General features: G+C 33.3%; 1 protein-coding gene across 3 annotated transcripts in view; it reads right to left on the bottom strand.

Moving 5' to 3' along the window:
• The window catches only part of LOC147907164 (neurobeachin-like), a 139,137-nt gene that overhangs the window by 24,556 nt on the left and 94,759 nt on the right, over window positions 1-19,822 (bottom strand). The window lies entirely within an intron of this gene.

The following is a 19,822-nucleotide window of genomic DNA, read 5'->3' on the forward strand; positions in this document are numbered from 1 at the left end:
ACTATCGTAGTATTGTAGATATAGAAAGATCCTCACTTTCCTTTTGGAATAACATGCAGTAAGAATCTCTCTACAAGATTCTATGATACTAAATTCATAATTATGAATTTCATTTTTTGGACTTTTGGCCACCTTTTTCGATCACTGTAATAATCATAACGTTTGAAATTCCTTTAATAGATTTATATCAGTAATTAATTATGTTAGATATTATTTTAAAATAAAAAATTTTTTTATAATCGATTTTTTCTCTTTATAAAAAAATTGATTTCTTGTGATATCCATAAAATGCATATTGTATAATTAATTTTTAATTAATAAATTTATATATGCTATGAATATAGTTCAAATATAATATATCTAATTTAATATATTTCTATCGTATGCAAAATTTTTATTTAATTTTATTTTGAGAGAGAGAGAGAGAGAGAAAGGATGTTGTATTATTTTTAAAAAATTATTCTCGTATATTGAAAAGAAAGAATGATTGTAATTATATATATATATATATATATATATATATTAGGTGTTGGAATTAATTCGTAGCGTTTTACAAGTGATGGGAAGTACTTTCATTAATGTATTTTTTAATGCTCATGTGAAATAAATAACATTCTTTCATTAAAAACGCTACGAATTAATTCCAACACCTAATATATATATATATATATTAAAATAATAGCTAATATAATTAATTAATGATCTAATGATATTTATTATATATTGATATCATATTAATTAATTAGATATGTCAAACATTATGATCCTCAATATTGGTAACAACTATAAATATAGGACACATTTCGCGTCGATTCACATTCGTACAATTGTGCAATTACTGAACGTTGTAAACACGTCCATCGGCTCGTCGACCATATGAATAGAAATTAATTGAGAGCTTCGCGAATAAAAAAATGTTGGTCGCTGCATCGGTGATGGTCTATGGCGACAACAAGGCTGGACATTGCGACGACAATACTTGTTGTCACGCCTCAATAAATGGATACATGCACCGCTTCGATGGTTCGCTCATTTCGCAAATCACGAAACTCGTTTCTGCAAATATAAACTACTAAAAAATCGCCATCAGGATATCTTGTTGCACAATAACAAGCACCAAGATATTTATACACAGAGATATTTAATCACAGAGCTCTTATATATTCTGATCTATTTTAATTACTAAATAAAATGGAATATAGATATTCGATAAAATATCTATATTTCATTTTGTTCTTCAAAACTAATCTGTTTTTCATTAAATAGATCAAATTTATTTGTAACTTGTGTATTCGAGATTAAATACTTCAGAGTATTAACACATTTTATTTACGCGCAAAATCGCAACGTGTGATTTGCATCAAACGCGAACCAATGCAAAATAATGGAGAAAGAAAAATACTCTCTCGAGGGACGCACTCGTGTCGCGTCGCGAATAGCATCTCGCCGACCTCATTGTCATCCGACCGAGAAAAAGAGAGAGAGACAGACGAGGAGACGAGAGGTAGCAGTAAAATCCAGCCGGTGCTGAAAGATGTAAAACGCCAACGCGGAAAAGTGTAAACAATAGGCTGAATCGCGAGACACCAGTTTTTCATTGTCCAATGCATTTTTTCTCAACAAAATTCTCGTTGCAGAATAGGATTCTATCTTTGTTCTGGATTTTTCTATCTTCCAATGCATTTCTTGCATACAACACGATTTATTATTACGTGATGAATTTAATTTAACGCATGCTTTGTATGTATTAAAGTCGGGAATTTTTTATATTAAATGCACACATAAAGCAGATGAAGCATTTTAATTTATTTTGCTGTGTTTCAGAAATTCTTGTTCTAGTTTCATTAAAAAGTGAATTCTGTTTAAATATATTTATTCTTAAATACGTCAATTATGATAATATTGAAGAAATAACGATAATATTAAACGTTTTACAATATTGAAATTCACAACAAGTAAATTGATGAATAGATTAACTATATTTAATGCTATTAATATCACTGCAATCAGTTACTATTATTGACATGTTATTGACAGTATGAGGTAATTAGGCCAAATTGTTTGCACGAAAGTGAAAGGTCGTTGGAACTATGCGATATGTACCGTTAATATAGGTACGATTCGCATAATTATTCTCCAAATATAAAATATTGTATACTGGAAAAAGAGTCTGATTGTATTAATTGATTACTTCCTACATATGAATTGATTGTAGGATCTATCTAATTCATAAGAAATGAAAATTCTGCACTGAGAAAGATTTCTATTTAAAAATGAACGAACCAGAAAATTCTGATTATATTAATCAAAACTTTGCTTATTTCAGAAGTTAATAGATTCAATCAGAAAATTCTATAATAATTTGTTCATTTTTAACCGAATTACAATAACACAGAATACAACTTAACAGAATTTCAATTAATACTAGATTCTTTTTTTCCAATGACACATGTATACATTAGTATGTATATGCAGTTGCACCAGATATACATGTGTACATGCGCTAGATATGTGTGGAGAGTATCTGACATTACTCCGTAATATCAGATAGCCTTTTGATTATTGTTGCAGAATCTAATTCGCAGGTAATGGAAACCCCACATTGAGAAAAAATTTACTAAATTTAATAAATATTTCTTTGAGTAGTTCTAGCGGAATATTTACTAAATATAAACACATATTTAAATTGATACGAGAACCATTAGTTTGATTCAGTCATCATTTTTTTTATTTATTTAAATGTTTATTTACTAAAAAAGTAAGTAAATATTCCGCTGGGACCGTTCAAAGAAATATTTATTAAAATTTAATAAATCTTTTTCTTAGTATATATTTTATTTAGTAAATAATTATATACGCAAGCATTAAAATAAACCAAGCCGCGATGGGATTGGGAGAATAATTGAACCTCATGAACGATTAGCTAAGCTAAAGCATCGCTGTAATACTTCGTAATGTCATTTGAAGGTAATTTATGTCGATTCACAGCCGTGCGCTGCGCAGTGTCAATCCACCTTCTATAAGGCATGATAATAGCGCGCACCGGCAAACACGCAGACATATCCGATACGTTATAGGTAATCAATCATTCGCTAATGAAGATACGATATGCGCACTGACGTACACACCTATCGGTTACGCATACGCAGGCGATGATGCAGCCATCGGTGCGGGGGAGGAGGATTCGCTGCAAACACAACTACGCGGCCGCAAACGTGATGTTAGTTTATACCGGATCAAACGTCTCCATGTGATCCGGTCGAACGCTCCTCGCTTTGAAATAGCAGCAATAAACGGGCGTAGTTTGGTCTGTTGATCACGAAATATTCACTCAAAGATCGTTGATGAATCACGGTAAACGAGATATCAACAGATAAATTCGCGATTTTGATTCATTAGCGTAACATCAGAAAATACCTACCGTTTTGATTCTGTTAAAATGAAATTAAACTTGGATTTGTGCGTGAAACACGAAAATTTTTGACGCGATGCTTGAACAAAGATATTTCACGAACCTTTGCGATTGTCAGTATAATTTGACCCTTGACTGATATCCAGCGATGACTCGCACCGTTATGATATTGACTCAACGAATCAATTACTGAAAGGAACTCTCATTAATGATATGCTAGGCGAACAAGTGTGTCAAGTGACTTACAATGAATTATGTCAATCCCAGATACTCGTGCGAAGAGTACTCGTGAAAAAGCGATCGAGAAAATCGAGAGCCTGCCACGGGAAAGATTATCGGAAAATCTGCGAGAATAATAATCAATTTCATTTGGGTGATCAGCATTAACGGACTCGCTGAATGATATTAGGATATTAGATTCTGTAATACAGTAATACTGTAGCTCAATATTTACTCGGAGATATTTCATTGGCAATAATTTGCCGGACTAAAGTTTGTAACGTAAATAGGCTCTCATTTCGAGGAAACGGGAATTGCTTCGTAAGTATGTGCATATTGCAGATCGCGAACTCTCCTCTAAGCGATTTGGTCAGTCAGTACATGACATATCAAACGTACAAACTGAAGGTTTCCTACGTAGAAGAAGCCATTCCGCAATTCGAGATTGTTACAAATGAAAATGTCACGAAGACATTTCTCTATTTGAGATTAGAAACTATAGTATATACAACGTTTAATGCAACATTATCGTAATCTGATGAAACGACCTGCCGCGCCAAAACTTGAATTTACATTTGCACCGATAATGCATTCACGGGCGGCAAACACGTATAACTTGTTCCGTAATAATATTCGGGATGCATATTGAATTTGCAACGAGCGAGGTAACTCTATGAAGCCGAGCTTTTTCCCGTCACGCTTATTTATTCCGAAAGTTAAGGCATTAGGTAGTAGTTTTCTGTTAAGTTAGACAGCGGTCCTCTGTTAAGCATTCGCTTCGGCTAACACAATTAGCATTCTTAGGTTTTCGGGGAAAGGGAAGGACATCAAGGATACGGTTAAACCATGGATCGAATAGTAATTGCCGAGAACAGGAGCATATGCTTCGAATGACTCCTCGACGTGCATTCTCGACGTGCCCGGAAACATCGATGCAATCTCAATTCCAGCTCTCCGAGGTGACGAAAGTAACACGCGACAATGCAAATTATACTGAAAGCGAATAATGTCACAAATGAATAGCCCATTTGCAAAAATAATTATCTCTTGAAATGCTTTTAGCGGGAGTGAAAAAACTTGTATAATTTTTCTCATTAAAGCTATCAAGAGTGTCTTTTTTTGAAAAATTAAAAAAATATATTATTTTAGTTAATAAACTGCCTATATTTTAGTTTATAATAGTTAATAAAAAAATATATTATTTTAGTATAGAAAATCTAGGAAAAGAAAAATCTATTTATTAAAATATAATATATTCGACTGCTTTTGCAGCTGAAGAAAAAAATTTAGCTAATTTTGGAATTATAGTGTAAAAACAGTTAAATTTTAGAGGAGATTATTGAATTAAATAAAATTTTTATTATCCTATTAATAAGAAAAATAATATTGTATACAAACTAGTACAAATCATCACAGTTAGTTATTTATTGAAAAAATACAATATTTTTTCTTCTTTTACGTTGCTGTTGAATTTAAATGAAAATAAAATATTAAATTCAGAGGAAAAATTGGCAAAGTAAGTTTCATAAAAAATGAGTAAAAATAAAAAAATTAGTTAGTCTTCCTAAGTTAGTCAGAATACAGAGTAGGGATTTAACTTATTTTGCAACTTTTCTTCTTTTTGATTTTATAGAATTTATAACTGATTTTGCACAGTTTATAATATTTAATTTGTAACTAAGTGCGGAGAGATCTAAAGGTTTCAATATCTCATTTCTTTTTAATTCTAGCGGCTTTTACATTTAAGTCAATCAAATGATGTTATATAACACATAATATCAAGCATGAAAATATTGCATAAAAATATATGAACCGCAAGAGATTGTCTGCGAAAATGTGAATTCGTGTCGTTGCAGAGACCGTTATAAAGTAATATGTGCATTGCGTGATATCCTATCCGTTCAATCCTTATTGACATGCGTGAGAAATGCCGCTTTAAAAACTGTAGTCTGCGCAATTTATGCGGATATTTTTCCATTCCCGGGCAGTACGTCCATAAATTTCGCAGCAAGCCGATGCGATGCGTAACAGTTTTAATACCGCATTATCCTTACCGTTGGGAGGTTGACGCTTTGAGACACGAAGCGGCAGCGACTTTAACTCTTCGTCGGTATGGTTTTATTGCCGCATGCTCCTATGGTTTTACAGTTCATGTTACACACGCGTGTTTTTCCCTTTTTCCGCGTTTTATCTTTTTGACTAAACGACATACTCGCTTTTTTCCATCATTTGCTGGAGAAGGTTTACATCGGCACCCATGCAAGACGAAACTCCGCTCGCTCAAGAACAGACTACAGTTCAGCTAGTAGCTAGTACGGGCGACAAGCACGGAAGAGCAAAGTTAATTGAAGCTTCATTAATTCGTACTTTAGCAAAGTGGTCTCCGCAGAATGCCGAGGCAGTGCGATAGGGGAAACAATTCGGACTCAAAACAAAGCATATTTTCCTTCGCCCGACTGCATCCCCGTAGGATTTATCGTCTACTTAGAAATGCGCGATGCAGAAAGTTATTTTGCATTTATCGTTTAACTTGCTACTTTCGAGACTGATTCTCTGCATCCCTTCGGGTATAACGGAAGAATGGGAACCGCCGAGAGTTGTCTTTAGAGTTTCGTCGCAGCAATCTAATAAGCATTAATAATTTTCGCAATATCTCACACCACTTGAAACGCTTGTCATAATGAATTGAACTTCAGATACCGATTGTATATCATTTAACATTAGATATTTTGCGATGTTCCGAATATATGTATAATTATATTAGAACTTCTATTATTAATATTAATAAATATATATAGTATTTTTCTCACAAAGAATCTTAAATAATCTTATGCAATAATAAATGCTGTAAAACAAATGAACAAAAAAAACTTTTATACAAAATTAAATAATTCTCTGTTAATCGAAATATTAGATTAAGTAAAATTAAAAGATTGTTTGCAATTTTTATTAAATAATCTAATGTAATAATAGATGCGTCTATAAGCAACAAATAAAATGAAAAAGAGAAACAATCTCTATTTTTTAAATATTTATAGAACCGAAAAATTCTCTGTTCATCAAAAAATTAGATTGAGTAAAATTAAGAGAATCTTGATTAAATAATTCTCGTCGTTGCATATTACAATTAAAGTATGTCCTACTTTTGAGTTAGTCTCTTTGTACTGACAAACACGAAAGATTCTTATAAAAGCCACAAGTTAACGATCCTTTTTCCTCTCAGCAGTTCTTTGTGTACCAATTACGAATTGAAAACAGAAACGGAGTACAAGAGTGCGCGAAGCTGCGCTAGGAAATAAACTAATTAAACTTTAGCGGAGCTTCGTGAGGTAGAATGCAAAATACATGAACGACAAAGACATCCAAAGGTAAAAGGTCGGTCGAATCGCTAATTTATCACGTTCAAGTGTAATGAATTTCCGATATTGGGTTAATAAGCTACAGATGAGAAGTAGCATATTCTGCCGCCGGCGCGGTGAGCAAAAAGACAGAGTGCCGTTAACATCGCATTATACCTGTACCATGGACCATCGATATCTTCTATGCCGCATCAAAGCACCAATGTCCTCGAGCGATGCTTTTGCGCAAAAGCTAAAACTCGGCCGTGCAGACACGGCAGCGAATTATAGACGATATTAAATTCTTTGCGCAGTGTTGCAGACAACATCACAATAAAATGGAATTTTTAGAAAGCCCCGAAAAAGTTTAAGCTATGGAGTAGAGAGTTTCTCACAGAACACGTCCTCGAAAGTCGTACTTGAAAATGTAGAACGGTCAAATACGACAAAATTACATAGCGACCCGATACTATTGGATTTGCATTTAGAAGAACATTTTACGCAGGAAATTCTGATCGCTCGATGAGCTTTTATTCTGATCTTTTGAGTATCTCAATAAATCAATAAGTAATTTGAAACTATCGTGTTTCTAGAGATATAGAACTGCATCGATATCAGAACTGAAAAATTTCAGGCTGACTGCATTCGGCCGCAATCAAAAGATGCATTTTCCACGTTCGAGTTTCCGCAGGAGTATTGGCTAGATATAGTCGACTTGTTTTGAACGTGAAGCGGTACGAGAGAAAACTTTCCGTGCGATTATCGATTCTGAAAAATAAGTTGCGACTATTCCGAACAGATCCGCATAAATCGTACTCGCACGTAGGCATCTTGCGGTTTATCCCACAGAAATAACTAAGCTATCATTTGGACTTGATAAATTCACGGATCCAAGCTCAATAGACCGTGGACGTTCACGTTTACATTTATACGTTACATACAGGGCGTCAGAATTAAACATACTGCGGAAACATTTTATAAATGAAAATTAAAAAAATGTTATATGAAGTTTAATTAGAAACGCTTTATTACAGTCATAAACAAATATTGAAACAGAACATGAAATACGGAACAACGGATTTTCCATTGCGCAGAATATAAAAGTGTATATTTCGTGTACTGAAAGATCAAATGGTGTTCATCTCGTGTATATTCGCATCATATTTACTAACAAAAAAATTCATTTCGACCATACGTGAATATGATATTTTTTCAGCTCTGATAACAACTATGCTTTGAAAGTACAATTATTATATTTTTATTGTCGTGAAAAATAGCAACTGCCATCAAAATGTTAATGTTTCATCAGAATATCACTTAGATGTTCCATTTTAATATTGGTTTATAACTTTGTAATAAAATATTTCTAGCTAAACTTCATATATATATGTAACATTTTTTTTATTATTTCCATTTGTAGAATATGCTCCCGCAATCCGTTAATCCTAAAAAATCTTGAATGTATAACAATCCATATACATAAAAAAATTGTGTCATAAATTAAAAAAAAATAGATTATTTCATAACTAAAATAAAAAGCAAAATGAAATGTTTACTCATTTTATTGAACTGACAAATTGCAAAATAAAAATAATCAGAACTACTAAAAATATGTTCACTTTTGGCTTTCATAAATTTCTTTAAATGCTCGAACTTTAAACTTCACGCAAAATCTCGATGAGTAGGTATCTGTTGCTGATCAAAGGTAGAACTTTGATATTTTGATGAAATTTAGGACAAGTTCTTTCGTCTCTTGCGAAAGCTCTTGTACTAAACCTGACTGAATGAATGATGAAATATCGAGGATCTAAAAGCTGATAAAAGCAACAATATCGAGATTCTGTGTGCTACGAGAATTTAAAACTGATTATTTAAAAACATTTGCGAAGTCAAAGAATGAACATTTTTTTTAAGTTAAATTATTTTTGTATTATAATTTGTTAATTCAATAGAAAATGTGTGAAAATTTTTTATGTCGTTTTTTATTTTAATTATGAAATCCATTTTTCTTCGATTTATTATTAATTATGTATACATATATTTAATTTATTAGTATAATAAACATAGGTGATGAAAAGTAAAACAGATATAATCTAATTAAACAATAATGAAACAAATATATATAAGAATTGAAGATACAAAATGCATATTTACTTTAATAAGTAAAGAAGGATAAAGAAAGTTAAAGTTTATATGTTTATATCTTTTAATTAAAAAGAATTTTGCGTTGAAATAAAAACTTTCTCCACAAATACACGATTTTCTTTGCAAGGCAATTTGAAATCCCTTTTGCTTAACGTTCAATTTGTACTAATTGGAAAACTCCATGTACTATGTAACAGGGACACATACTGAACTTTATTCCATCTCTCATTTGTTCAAAGAACGTTGCATCTCCTGGACTGTCCCTAGAAGAGTCTGGACAATGTTGATCTGAAGCAAAATGGCGACAATACTTACTATCGCAAGCGCTGCTGCTTATATAATAGTAAGTATCGTCGCCATTTTGCTTCAAATCAACATTGTTCAGATTCTTACTTTTAGGGACTTTAGACTGTGATATATTTATAGGAATTTATAGGAATTAAATCGTAAAGAATCACGCTTTTACGTGCATACGTAACAAACAGACTTTTTTGCAAACTTCACGTTTTTGAGGCATTAAAAAGTTTCGAATATGGAGTTCTTCGATTTGATGCGGAAAACTCTACCTGCCATCATCAAAGTTCGATGGACGCAGATCCGTTGCGAAGATCGTAAACCGATTTCGAATGCCGTTGAGCGAAGATGTATCCGAACTTGGATCGAAAATTAAAACTTTTCTCATGAATAGTAACGTCATTCTATCTACGTTCGATCTACTGCCTTACGAAACTTATATCTTGTTAGCTGAATAAAGCTTAAAGAGCATTATCGATATCCGATCAAACAATACGTGAAAGAGAAACAACGTCTAGCAAAACTCAAATTATATTCTTTTACCTATTTCATAAAAATCAAGGAAGACAAATTCTTTTTAATATGATATCATAGAATTATCTCGCGAATTAATGTTTTATTATTCTGATATGCGCATATATAATATCTAAAATGTAAATGAATTATTAGCTTTAATAAACATTTGTTGATAATATTGCTGCATCGATTGTGCGCGCCAATCTTTATGGAAATATTGCTACGCATACTAATTTTGTAATGTAACTCTCTGCGTTGTTACTAAAGTTTAGACGTACAATCTATCACACAGATGCAATCCCGGATGCAGACCCGAACGTACGCGAAGCACGCAAATTAAAACTTTTTCCATGAATAGTAACATCTCCCTTCGCCACTACGCGAAAAGTCGCTGATTTTTGCTTTCGATTAAAAAAAATTTTTTTTGTTTTTTTTTTATGGCGAGAGATTCGTATTTCTCACGACTCTTGCGAAATGCGCGACAATGCGACGAATTAAAGATGCAGCTCGCTCGATATGCAAAATAGGAGAAACGGAAGAGAGGTGCGAAGAGTAACGAAACCGAAATGAGAATGAAACTACTGCTCGAAGCAAACGAAGCATTAAGTGAAGATATTACGCGTGATCGAGAAATAACAGAAATTATTGCGCATGTAAAAAGGATACTAAATGAAAGCATAGAATTTTTTTATTTTTCACTGTGTTTATTTCTTCTAATCTTCAAATAAAGCATCGCGTGTTAAAAAGCAATGTAGTAAAATATTATTTAAAAAAAAACAGGAAAACATTAACTTCTTTCTCACGCCTATAAATGAATTAACAAGAGAAAGCAATATATAAAATTGGAAATGGAAGTAATATAAACGAGCAAAAATAGATATCAAATTAATAAAACATGTGTATATTTAATGAAGTTAAGACGAGCGGAATTGTTTTGGCTTAATAAAACTTCTATGTGTAAACTTTCTATGTATAAACACGTAACATATATGTCGCGAAATGTCAGAAATAAATTAAAATAAAATAAATTATAAGCGTCAATTACAGTCTAAAAGTGTGTAGCACAATTAAAAAACATTAAGGCGTATAAATTAACGCTTGCAATTTATTTCTGACATTTTAAGATGTATGTTGTATGTTTCTATGATATGATGATTTATGAACTTTCTTTTTTCCGTTTTTTTATTATAATTGTATTCAAGTTGAATTTTTGTTTGCGACTGAAGAAAGTTTTGTTAAACCGAAATGTTTCGCTTGTTTTTATTAAATATATAACTTTATATATATATATATATATATATATATATATATACACACCTTATTAATTTAACATCTATTTTTATTTACTCGTTTATTGACTTTTTAAATCTTATATTTATATTTTAATACAAATCACTTTCGTTTCTTAAATGGAGTTATTTAATTTATGATAGTTGATAGATTGAACAATCGTTTATATAGAGGATTTTCACAGGTTCTATAGAACTGTTCTTCGAGTAGTGATAAGGTATCTCGGGATTTAACGACCAGGATATACGTGTCGGAACCAAGTATAGGAGACGTTGAATTTAATAAATCCTATATATACACAGCGCCCTTTAATTTATCTATAACCTCCGTGATTGGATAGTTCTCGCCGTAATGGACTCTAAAATTTTATTATCTAGGATATTAATAACCCGACGCTATTGCTCGCAAATTGGATCCAAGCGCAAAGAATTATTGTGACATACATCTTCCGCTCTCCTCCAATTTCGGAGCTAAGTATATCGCCATTAATCACGTTGATATGAGAGGTTGATCGAAGCACAACCGAGTAATCTCGTTTAGTTTTTCATTATTACCTTAGCTTACGACGCTTACGTTATATCGCAATATTACAGATCGTAATAACATTGTCATCCTGTAAACGTATACTTCCGAAACTTCCATCAGAATTCGTAATAGCTGCATCTGTTTCACGATTCGTTTTTTATTGTATTTTCGTTCTAAATTACCTATCAATTTGTTCCCCTTCACAACATGTCACGACCATTCCTTCAACAAACATTTCGCGATATTCACATAATTGATAAATAAAAGCAGAATTGCTGCGTTCTCTTGCTGGTGAAACTTTTAAACAAGAATTCAACTAATTTCCACTACCCACCGTGGTCTCGTGAACTTTTAAATTGCATGATTCCGAATGTTGAATATTAACGCAGGGAGCACAGTCCAAAAGCAGTTTTAACTTTTGCGCGAGCGACGAGAGATTTTCCGCCGCATGTCGATTTTATATATTTTAATGCAAACAATTCGTTCGCTTTTAATGCGAAAATTTCACGAATTAGATCGCTATTTACGCAGTCCGAAATTGGCTTTTTCAAAGCTAATCGCAGAATTTTGCATAAGAATTTAAAAGTAATTAGCAGTAGGAACAAATCCGCTTAATGAGCGGCTTACCCACAGGTCATGCCCGATGTTACCTCACATGTAAGTATCGGTGCGCCACACTATTCTTATAACAAACAAATAATTACGGCACAACGTTTAATTTCGCTTTAAAATTAAATTTATTTTCATTAAATTACGTCGTAATTGTGTGATCTAAAATTACACGATGTTATACCATCCGATTGTACTTGAAACAATATTAATCCTCCATCGACCAACTTAGATTTTGAAGGCATAGTCGATTTTTTTATAATTATGAGAACTGTGATAGATATATTGAAATCTGTAAAAATAAGTAAGTAAAATACAATCGATTTTTATGATAATAAAAGCTTGTTAAAGTATGCAAGATTCCACAAGCTTCCACGAGTATGCAAGAATTTTTTCAAATTTATATACAGTTTAGAACAATATAAAAATATACATTCAAAAATTCAAGTGTATATGTATATATAGAAGTCTGTGACAAAATTTCAATAATCAATAGCGAATTAACTCTGAAATGTTATCACCAATGAATAATACACTATTGCTCAATAATAATACACTATTGCTATGTAAATTTTAACTAATGCAACACTTTAGTTAATGTAATACAAGTTTTTGATATTTTACATTTTTAATAATAAAATATTTACAGATTTTTAAACACAAATAACTTAATTATTAACTTAAGAAAAAGAAAGAATAAATATATTATTATAAATCTAGAAATAATATATTATAGAATATATAATATACTCTTCATAATTAAAGGAAATGACTAATATAAGATAATAACACAAAATTGCTTAAAAATTAAAATCACTTATCATGCTCTTTATTACAATACTAATCACCTGGGAAGATCCAACCAATATATAACAGACAGAATTTCTAAAAGCTTGTCTCTACTTGTCCTAGCTTTTAGCATTGCAGATTGGACTTCTTAATGAAGACATAGCTTAACGCTCAATGACCTTGTTCACTTGTATGTAAAATTTACGTATCAATAGCATTCTAGGATTAATAATAATTAACTTTTTCTAAGTAATTTCTATCTGTAATGTTTTAATTTATACATATCAAACATTTCGTAAGCTTCACGTAAGCAAAATTTGATCCAAATTAAATTGAGGGAAGCTATTATTATCCATTATTTTTAATTTTTATTTACAATTCTTTTAATTTACGTATTTAATAAAGACATCGATATCGAAACTCTATACTTTCTCTATATCACTCATTTTAGTCGCTAATGTCTACATATCATACATATGTAAAGTTGCAGCAATACATATGTGAAAGTGTACAGTATTGTTCAGAATTACTTTATCATTCTATCGCGGTACAATTTTATATCGCGCTCAACGTCGATCCAGAGGTACCAAGTGAATTTCAACATTTCGCTCCGATAGAGGCATGGTTACACGTCTATCGATCGAAGCCGACCTATCGTAATGCAGCCTGACGCGTACTGGCTGAAATTGAATTCGTGCTTGTACACCAGGACAAAAGCTGGCCGATCCCAATCGTATCAAGCCGGTTCCTACGAAACAATAGTCGCGATTATCTATCACAAATCTTCGTTTCGGCCTTGTTAGACACTAGCGTTCCCATGAGCGCTAACACCCGACGACAAGCGGCATAATTCACAATCATCATATGTCCTATGATACAGCAAAACACGTTATCGAAACGAAGCATTCGTCCGCATAGCGAAATCATGTCGATTACGTCGTTCAGCATAATTAACCCTCGGCATTGCGAATGGCGTTCCGTACGCGCGAGCGTTGCATTTCCAAAATTCTTCTCTGCGTGACCTAAAATGCCGACGTACGCATGCCAGACCGATGAGTGATGAAAAAAATTCTACGCGTAATTGATCCCCGCGATACAAATTAATTTTCACCGACAGTTTCTTCAATAATATTCTGCAACTGCATTTTGAAATTCGCAGGAAAGAATATCGTATTACTGCATACGTCAAAATTCTCTCTCTCTCTCTCTCTCTCTCTCTCTCTCTGCAAAATTCACGTAATTACTCACAATTAGAATAGACAATTAAGATCATTAATGTGCATAGTACGCTCATTAACGCGTATTATCAACCTTGATTCACTGTGCTAGTGAATAAAGAAAAGGCCGAGTGGATATTTTATTATTCCCTCAGAAAAAAAAAACGGGGATAGTCTGTTTGAAAGATAATAATTGAGTGGCAAAGATTTTGGATGTTGGAAAGATATCTTTGATGAACAGCATCATCCTCCAGTCAGTCCTGTCGAAATTGACAGAGGAAAGACGCTTTCAAGAGGAAGAGTGATACGGGTTGTCATTGACTGATGGCCACCGCACTCTTCGTTGTATAAACACAGCATTGGCAGTATAATATCCCTATCGATTTGTAAAAAAAGCGGGAAGTTCGAAAAATAAGCACACTTTGAGTACGCGCAAAATATTGCCTCCATTGAATAAAGTATAAACAGAAAAAGTAGGAAACGGAAATACATTGTTATTGGTGCGAAGGATGTAACTCCACAAAAATAAAAATGTGATACTCGATACTTAAAAGTCGAAGTTTAATGTACCAAATATTTCATCAAATAGCACCTCGACCGGAATGTAAACCTAACAACAATCTAATTAAATTTAAGGGGAGTCCGAAAACAATTGGCACGCAATTATATTTCTAAAATAAAAATTTATTTAAAACACACACATGTGTGATGTGTGTGTGTGTGTGTGTGTGTGTGTGTGTGTGTGTATTAGTTTATATATAACTTTGACAGTAATTATATACAGAATGTTAAACTAATTGTTAGAATGTCAAATCAATAAACTTATTGAATATTCCGGAGAACGGAATTTCTTTTAACTATTCATCATTGATTTTATCATTCTATCGCTACCTATACATAACTATTTTATATTCGTAACTATTTTATGTACTCTTTGTTCAATAGTTGCTTTATATCCTTCCGAATTAAAAAAAAAAGTGTTCGACTCTGTACCTAAAATATAGCCAGTGCAGTATGCAAATAGTTCGCAGATATTTTACAGAGATTTAGAATACCTTCATTTTGTAAAACATTCGTTACATCTCGTATCGCATTCCCAATTATTTTAAATGGTATTCTGTGAACGCGAAGAGTTTCATATTATATCGAGTCTCCTTTCTCTTGTAACTATACGTGCTGAAATTCTATCGCGGATATTCGCACACACTGATAACTCTACAAACTAATATCTATCCAAAGAGGAAGTTCGTGATCCGAAAAGGGCATGCAAGAAAATGCAAGAGAGTTCTACTTGTTCCATATCTTTCCTTTTTTACTTGAGCGTTATTACCGATGTAGAACTGAAACTTATCGTCGCGAACAGCCATGCTAGAGTAGCGCACGTCGAGAAAGAAGAATAAAAACCGTTTCTAGAAATCATCAGACAGTATCTATCGAAGTTAGAGAGAGTATCGCACAAACTTGATAACGACGAAATTAGCGCATAGCACAGAGGAGACCAATTAACGCCGCCTACTCCTAATCTGTACGTCGCTCGGTTGAAGGAATCGCTTCTTCGCGGCTTCGCAGACGGAATTAATTAAGACGATCTCGGGGTTTCGGCGTCGTGCTTCGAGCATCTTGCTCGACTGGGGACGGACTATCCTGTATGTATAAGCGTTGTGTACGCGTGTGCGCGTACACGTGCACGTAATGCAAATCAGCCGGAGGCAACCGGTGGAAATAGTGATTGGATTTGTTCGCTTAGGTAGAAACGGTAAGCCCTCTCCCTGGTGAGGAAACCGAGGGAAGGGGAACGTCGATGCTGGGATGCTTTCTCAAATTGAAGAGCTCAAGCATATCACAGTGATAATAATCCTGTCGGTAGTACGCGAGTAGAAGCTACAACCATGTCTCGAGAGCATAGAATACTCCTTACATTTCATATGCATACACATATATACGCTAGTGGGTACATTAAGGATGTCCGAAAACTAGTGCGTATGTAGATGTGAGGCATTATGCGCGATAACCGCGAAAGATGGTAGAGTAACTTAGATCAAGAGTATTCAGAATTGTTTCAAGCACTACTACATACTTGCATATGTCTTGAAATATCATTACTATAATTAGCAAAGTTATGTCAGGATAAGCAGTATATACATCAAGGGATAGTGCTAGCAATGTGCAGACTTTGGAACACGTAACAGTTTCTCAAGATGCACTGAATCAGACGAAACGTTCGAACAGATAGAAATACATATTATATGCATACTTGTGCATTTGTTATCTCAAAAATTCATTAATAATATTAATTGTTTAATAATTATTTATTTATTTTGTTTAAGAGGTGAGTAAAAATAATGAATAATTAACGAATAAAGAAAACATTTCGAATAAACAAACATATTTGTAATTATTAATCTTTAATACTGTCGAAAATTACAGTATATGTTGGCGAGTGAACATTAAACACACTGATATATTTACAAATACTTTGTCAGTCGTATTTGTAGAATGATAAACAATGTATATTCACGTACGTGCGTTTACATATATGGGTATATATTGACGTCCCCAGAGCTGCTGTTCCTTCGTTCTGGTGGACTGATAAGCTTCTTGGCTATACATCCCCGTTAATTACAGAAGTTTGTTTAGCAGACTTGGCACGATAGCAGTCATAATCCAAGCGGAACAGGATGTGCACAGTTGGCGGTGCTTTATGCGCGCAGATTTTATAAGAATTCAACTATTAGAACGATATACGTCGAGAATTCTCTAGTTGTTTCTCAGAATTATTTCTCTGTCTTAACACAAAAACATTTTATTAATCAAAAGCGTGTTAAACTCGTTTCCTATCATCAAAGACGCAACGGTAGAAATTCGAAATTTAGAGATAATGAGATTTTAATATAGATCAATTCGGATTTACTGTATACTTTACAGCTATACTTTCATTTCTGAATGCGAATTTTAATAAATAAATTTTCTTCAATAAATAAGGTTTCTTTTATATCAAGATTCCAAGAAATTAATAATTTTGTTTTATTTTGTCATATGGAATTATTCCATATACATATACAATATGTCTTTATGTAACACATTTATTGAAATATCACTAATTGTGACATAACGAAGATATAATATTGCGTATAATCGCTCAGTGATATTTGCGGCGCAGATTCCAAGCGATTAACATAATAACATTTAATACACATTCTACGGTGAGAGAATTAGTAGATTAGTACTTATCTTCTGACCCTATAACTATATTCAATAATGCCTGCGATCCCAAAGTTAATATAAAATTGACGCTGGATTGGAATTATCATTTCGCGCGTGTAGACTCGCGTTTTACATTTTATGACGTTCGTTTATTAATTCTATCACGTATTCTATTACGTCAAATCTTGGCATTCTTTATTACTCGTGGGAGGCAGAGTTGAAGGAGAAGAGAATTGACGTTAACGATACACGACGATAAAAATTAATGAAAAATTAGTTATACACGTCGTTGTACATAAAGAAAAATAATAGAATACGTATAAAAGAATCATTTATTACAAGCTCTTTTAATAATTCTTGATATATTTCTTGAGCTAGAAAGATAGACCGTAATTATTTTCGAACGTTGCTTTACACGAGAATTTCTGTTGCACTTTTCGAGCATTTTCCTGTTGACATTTATATAGAAAAATTCCATATGTACTTTTCGCCTACGCGTTTTCTAAAGAAGTACAAGATACGCGAGCGAAGTGACGAATAAAATGGCGACATCCTGTATTCAATATTGTGAATACCTTTTGCCGTCTTCTTTCGTAATCTAAGCCAGCGTTTATTTCTCTTCATTCGCACACAATATGCGCGCCTTTTCTTGAAAGCTTTCGTCATCTTTAAAGTATGCAATCGGTCGTTCAAATTTGATTGTCCAGGTTCAAAGGCTACGTTGAAATGTCTTTCCATGTCAGTAAAGATCGTGCGGTTCAAAACGCTTGAAGCAATGTCATATATCGTTCCGATAGTTGCGAAACGCTCTATCGGCTGCAAGACATGTTCCTTAGGGACATTAATAATCATGGGTTTTTTCGCGGAGTCTTTTGTCCCGAGAGTTTCGTCGTCATCGTCTTCTTGAACACAACAAGCTTTCGCAGAGAACTCAATTATCGGGAGGGACTTCTAAATCCGGAACTAACTAAGCTTACAGGTCTGCGTTCACCATCTTTCTTCAGTTTCTCTGCCAGTTGTATTCTCCAATATAAAAAGAGTTCAGACGCAGAAAGTCGAACCCAAAAAGAAAGGATTATCCGTTATCTCCTCTACGTGCCGTTATTAACTAAAAGTTTAATTGCCTTGACTATTACGAGTTCCCATATGATGAGAGGAAATTTATTTCTAAAAAACTGATCCACAAATTCTTATTGACAAAATCTCTGTCGATTATACAGAAGAACAGTTTTGCTAAGGTATCGAAAAATTTAGGTAGATACAGATTTAAAAATAATTTTATTTTGATCATCAAAATAATTGTATGTATAATAGAATACTCAAACTAATTGCTAAAATATTCAAACTTTTGGTCATTATAAATGCTCAAATATTCTACGTTATTATTTTGGTTGAGCAAAATTATTTTCAGAGATCTATATCTATTTAAAATACTTCAACAAAAAAACTGTTTTTTTTTTTCCGAATACAGAAAATAAAATAATAAAAATGATACAAAATACAGGCAAAATATTATTTGTCATTTTACAATATTTCTGTCTTTATCTCTCTTTGATTTGACTAATTTAGATTTAAACATTTTAATCAGCACGTACAAAATTTCACGAACATTTTTCAGTCGCCGTGCGTATTCGAAAGCACGCGTTCTCACGATAACATGGACGCACGATTTACGAACGACGTGGCTACGTACACAGCTCGTTGGTAACCGTCCGTTCCAAGAGTTACAAGCGGTATTTCCGGGGTTTTACGACTCCGCATACGAACGGGAAGTCAACAACGACAACGGCAGGCGTTTCACGTCGAAGTGAAAGAGAAAACGCTCACGGCAGTCAAGCGAATGGAGGAAAAATAACGGAACTCCGACGTGCCACTCGTGAATTATGCTCATTAGTGAAATTATGAGGCAGCGATGTCTTTTGTATCGATTTTCTCATGCAAGAATGCTTCGCTAATGCTTCGGTAAGCAAAATACGGCCAATTTACGTGAGAACAGTCGTGAAAGAATATTCAGGGGAAAAAATGGTGAAAACATGAAATTGCACTAGCAGCAAATAAAGGCTATTTCCGGTTGAGCGTCGATGTATTTTCATCATTGAGGCGAAAAACAGAGAAAGATGCCAAACGGGAGTTCAGAAAGGTACGTGATTCTCATGGGGAATGAATCAAAAATTGCGATAATAAAAGTCAAAAAGAATAAGCGAACGATTCTGTGCGAATACTCCGACTTGTCCGTTCATTCTGCCTTCTGACGATGTTGCGCG

Source organism: Acromyrmex echinatior, chromosome 15 (genome assembly GCF_024713525.1).
Source record: "Acromyrmex echinatior isolate Ae372 chromosome 15, ASM2471352v2, whole genome shotgun sequence".
Lineage (NCBI taxonomy): Eukaryota > Metazoa > Arthropoda > Insecta > Hymenoptera > Formicidae > Acromyrmex > Acromyrmex echinatior.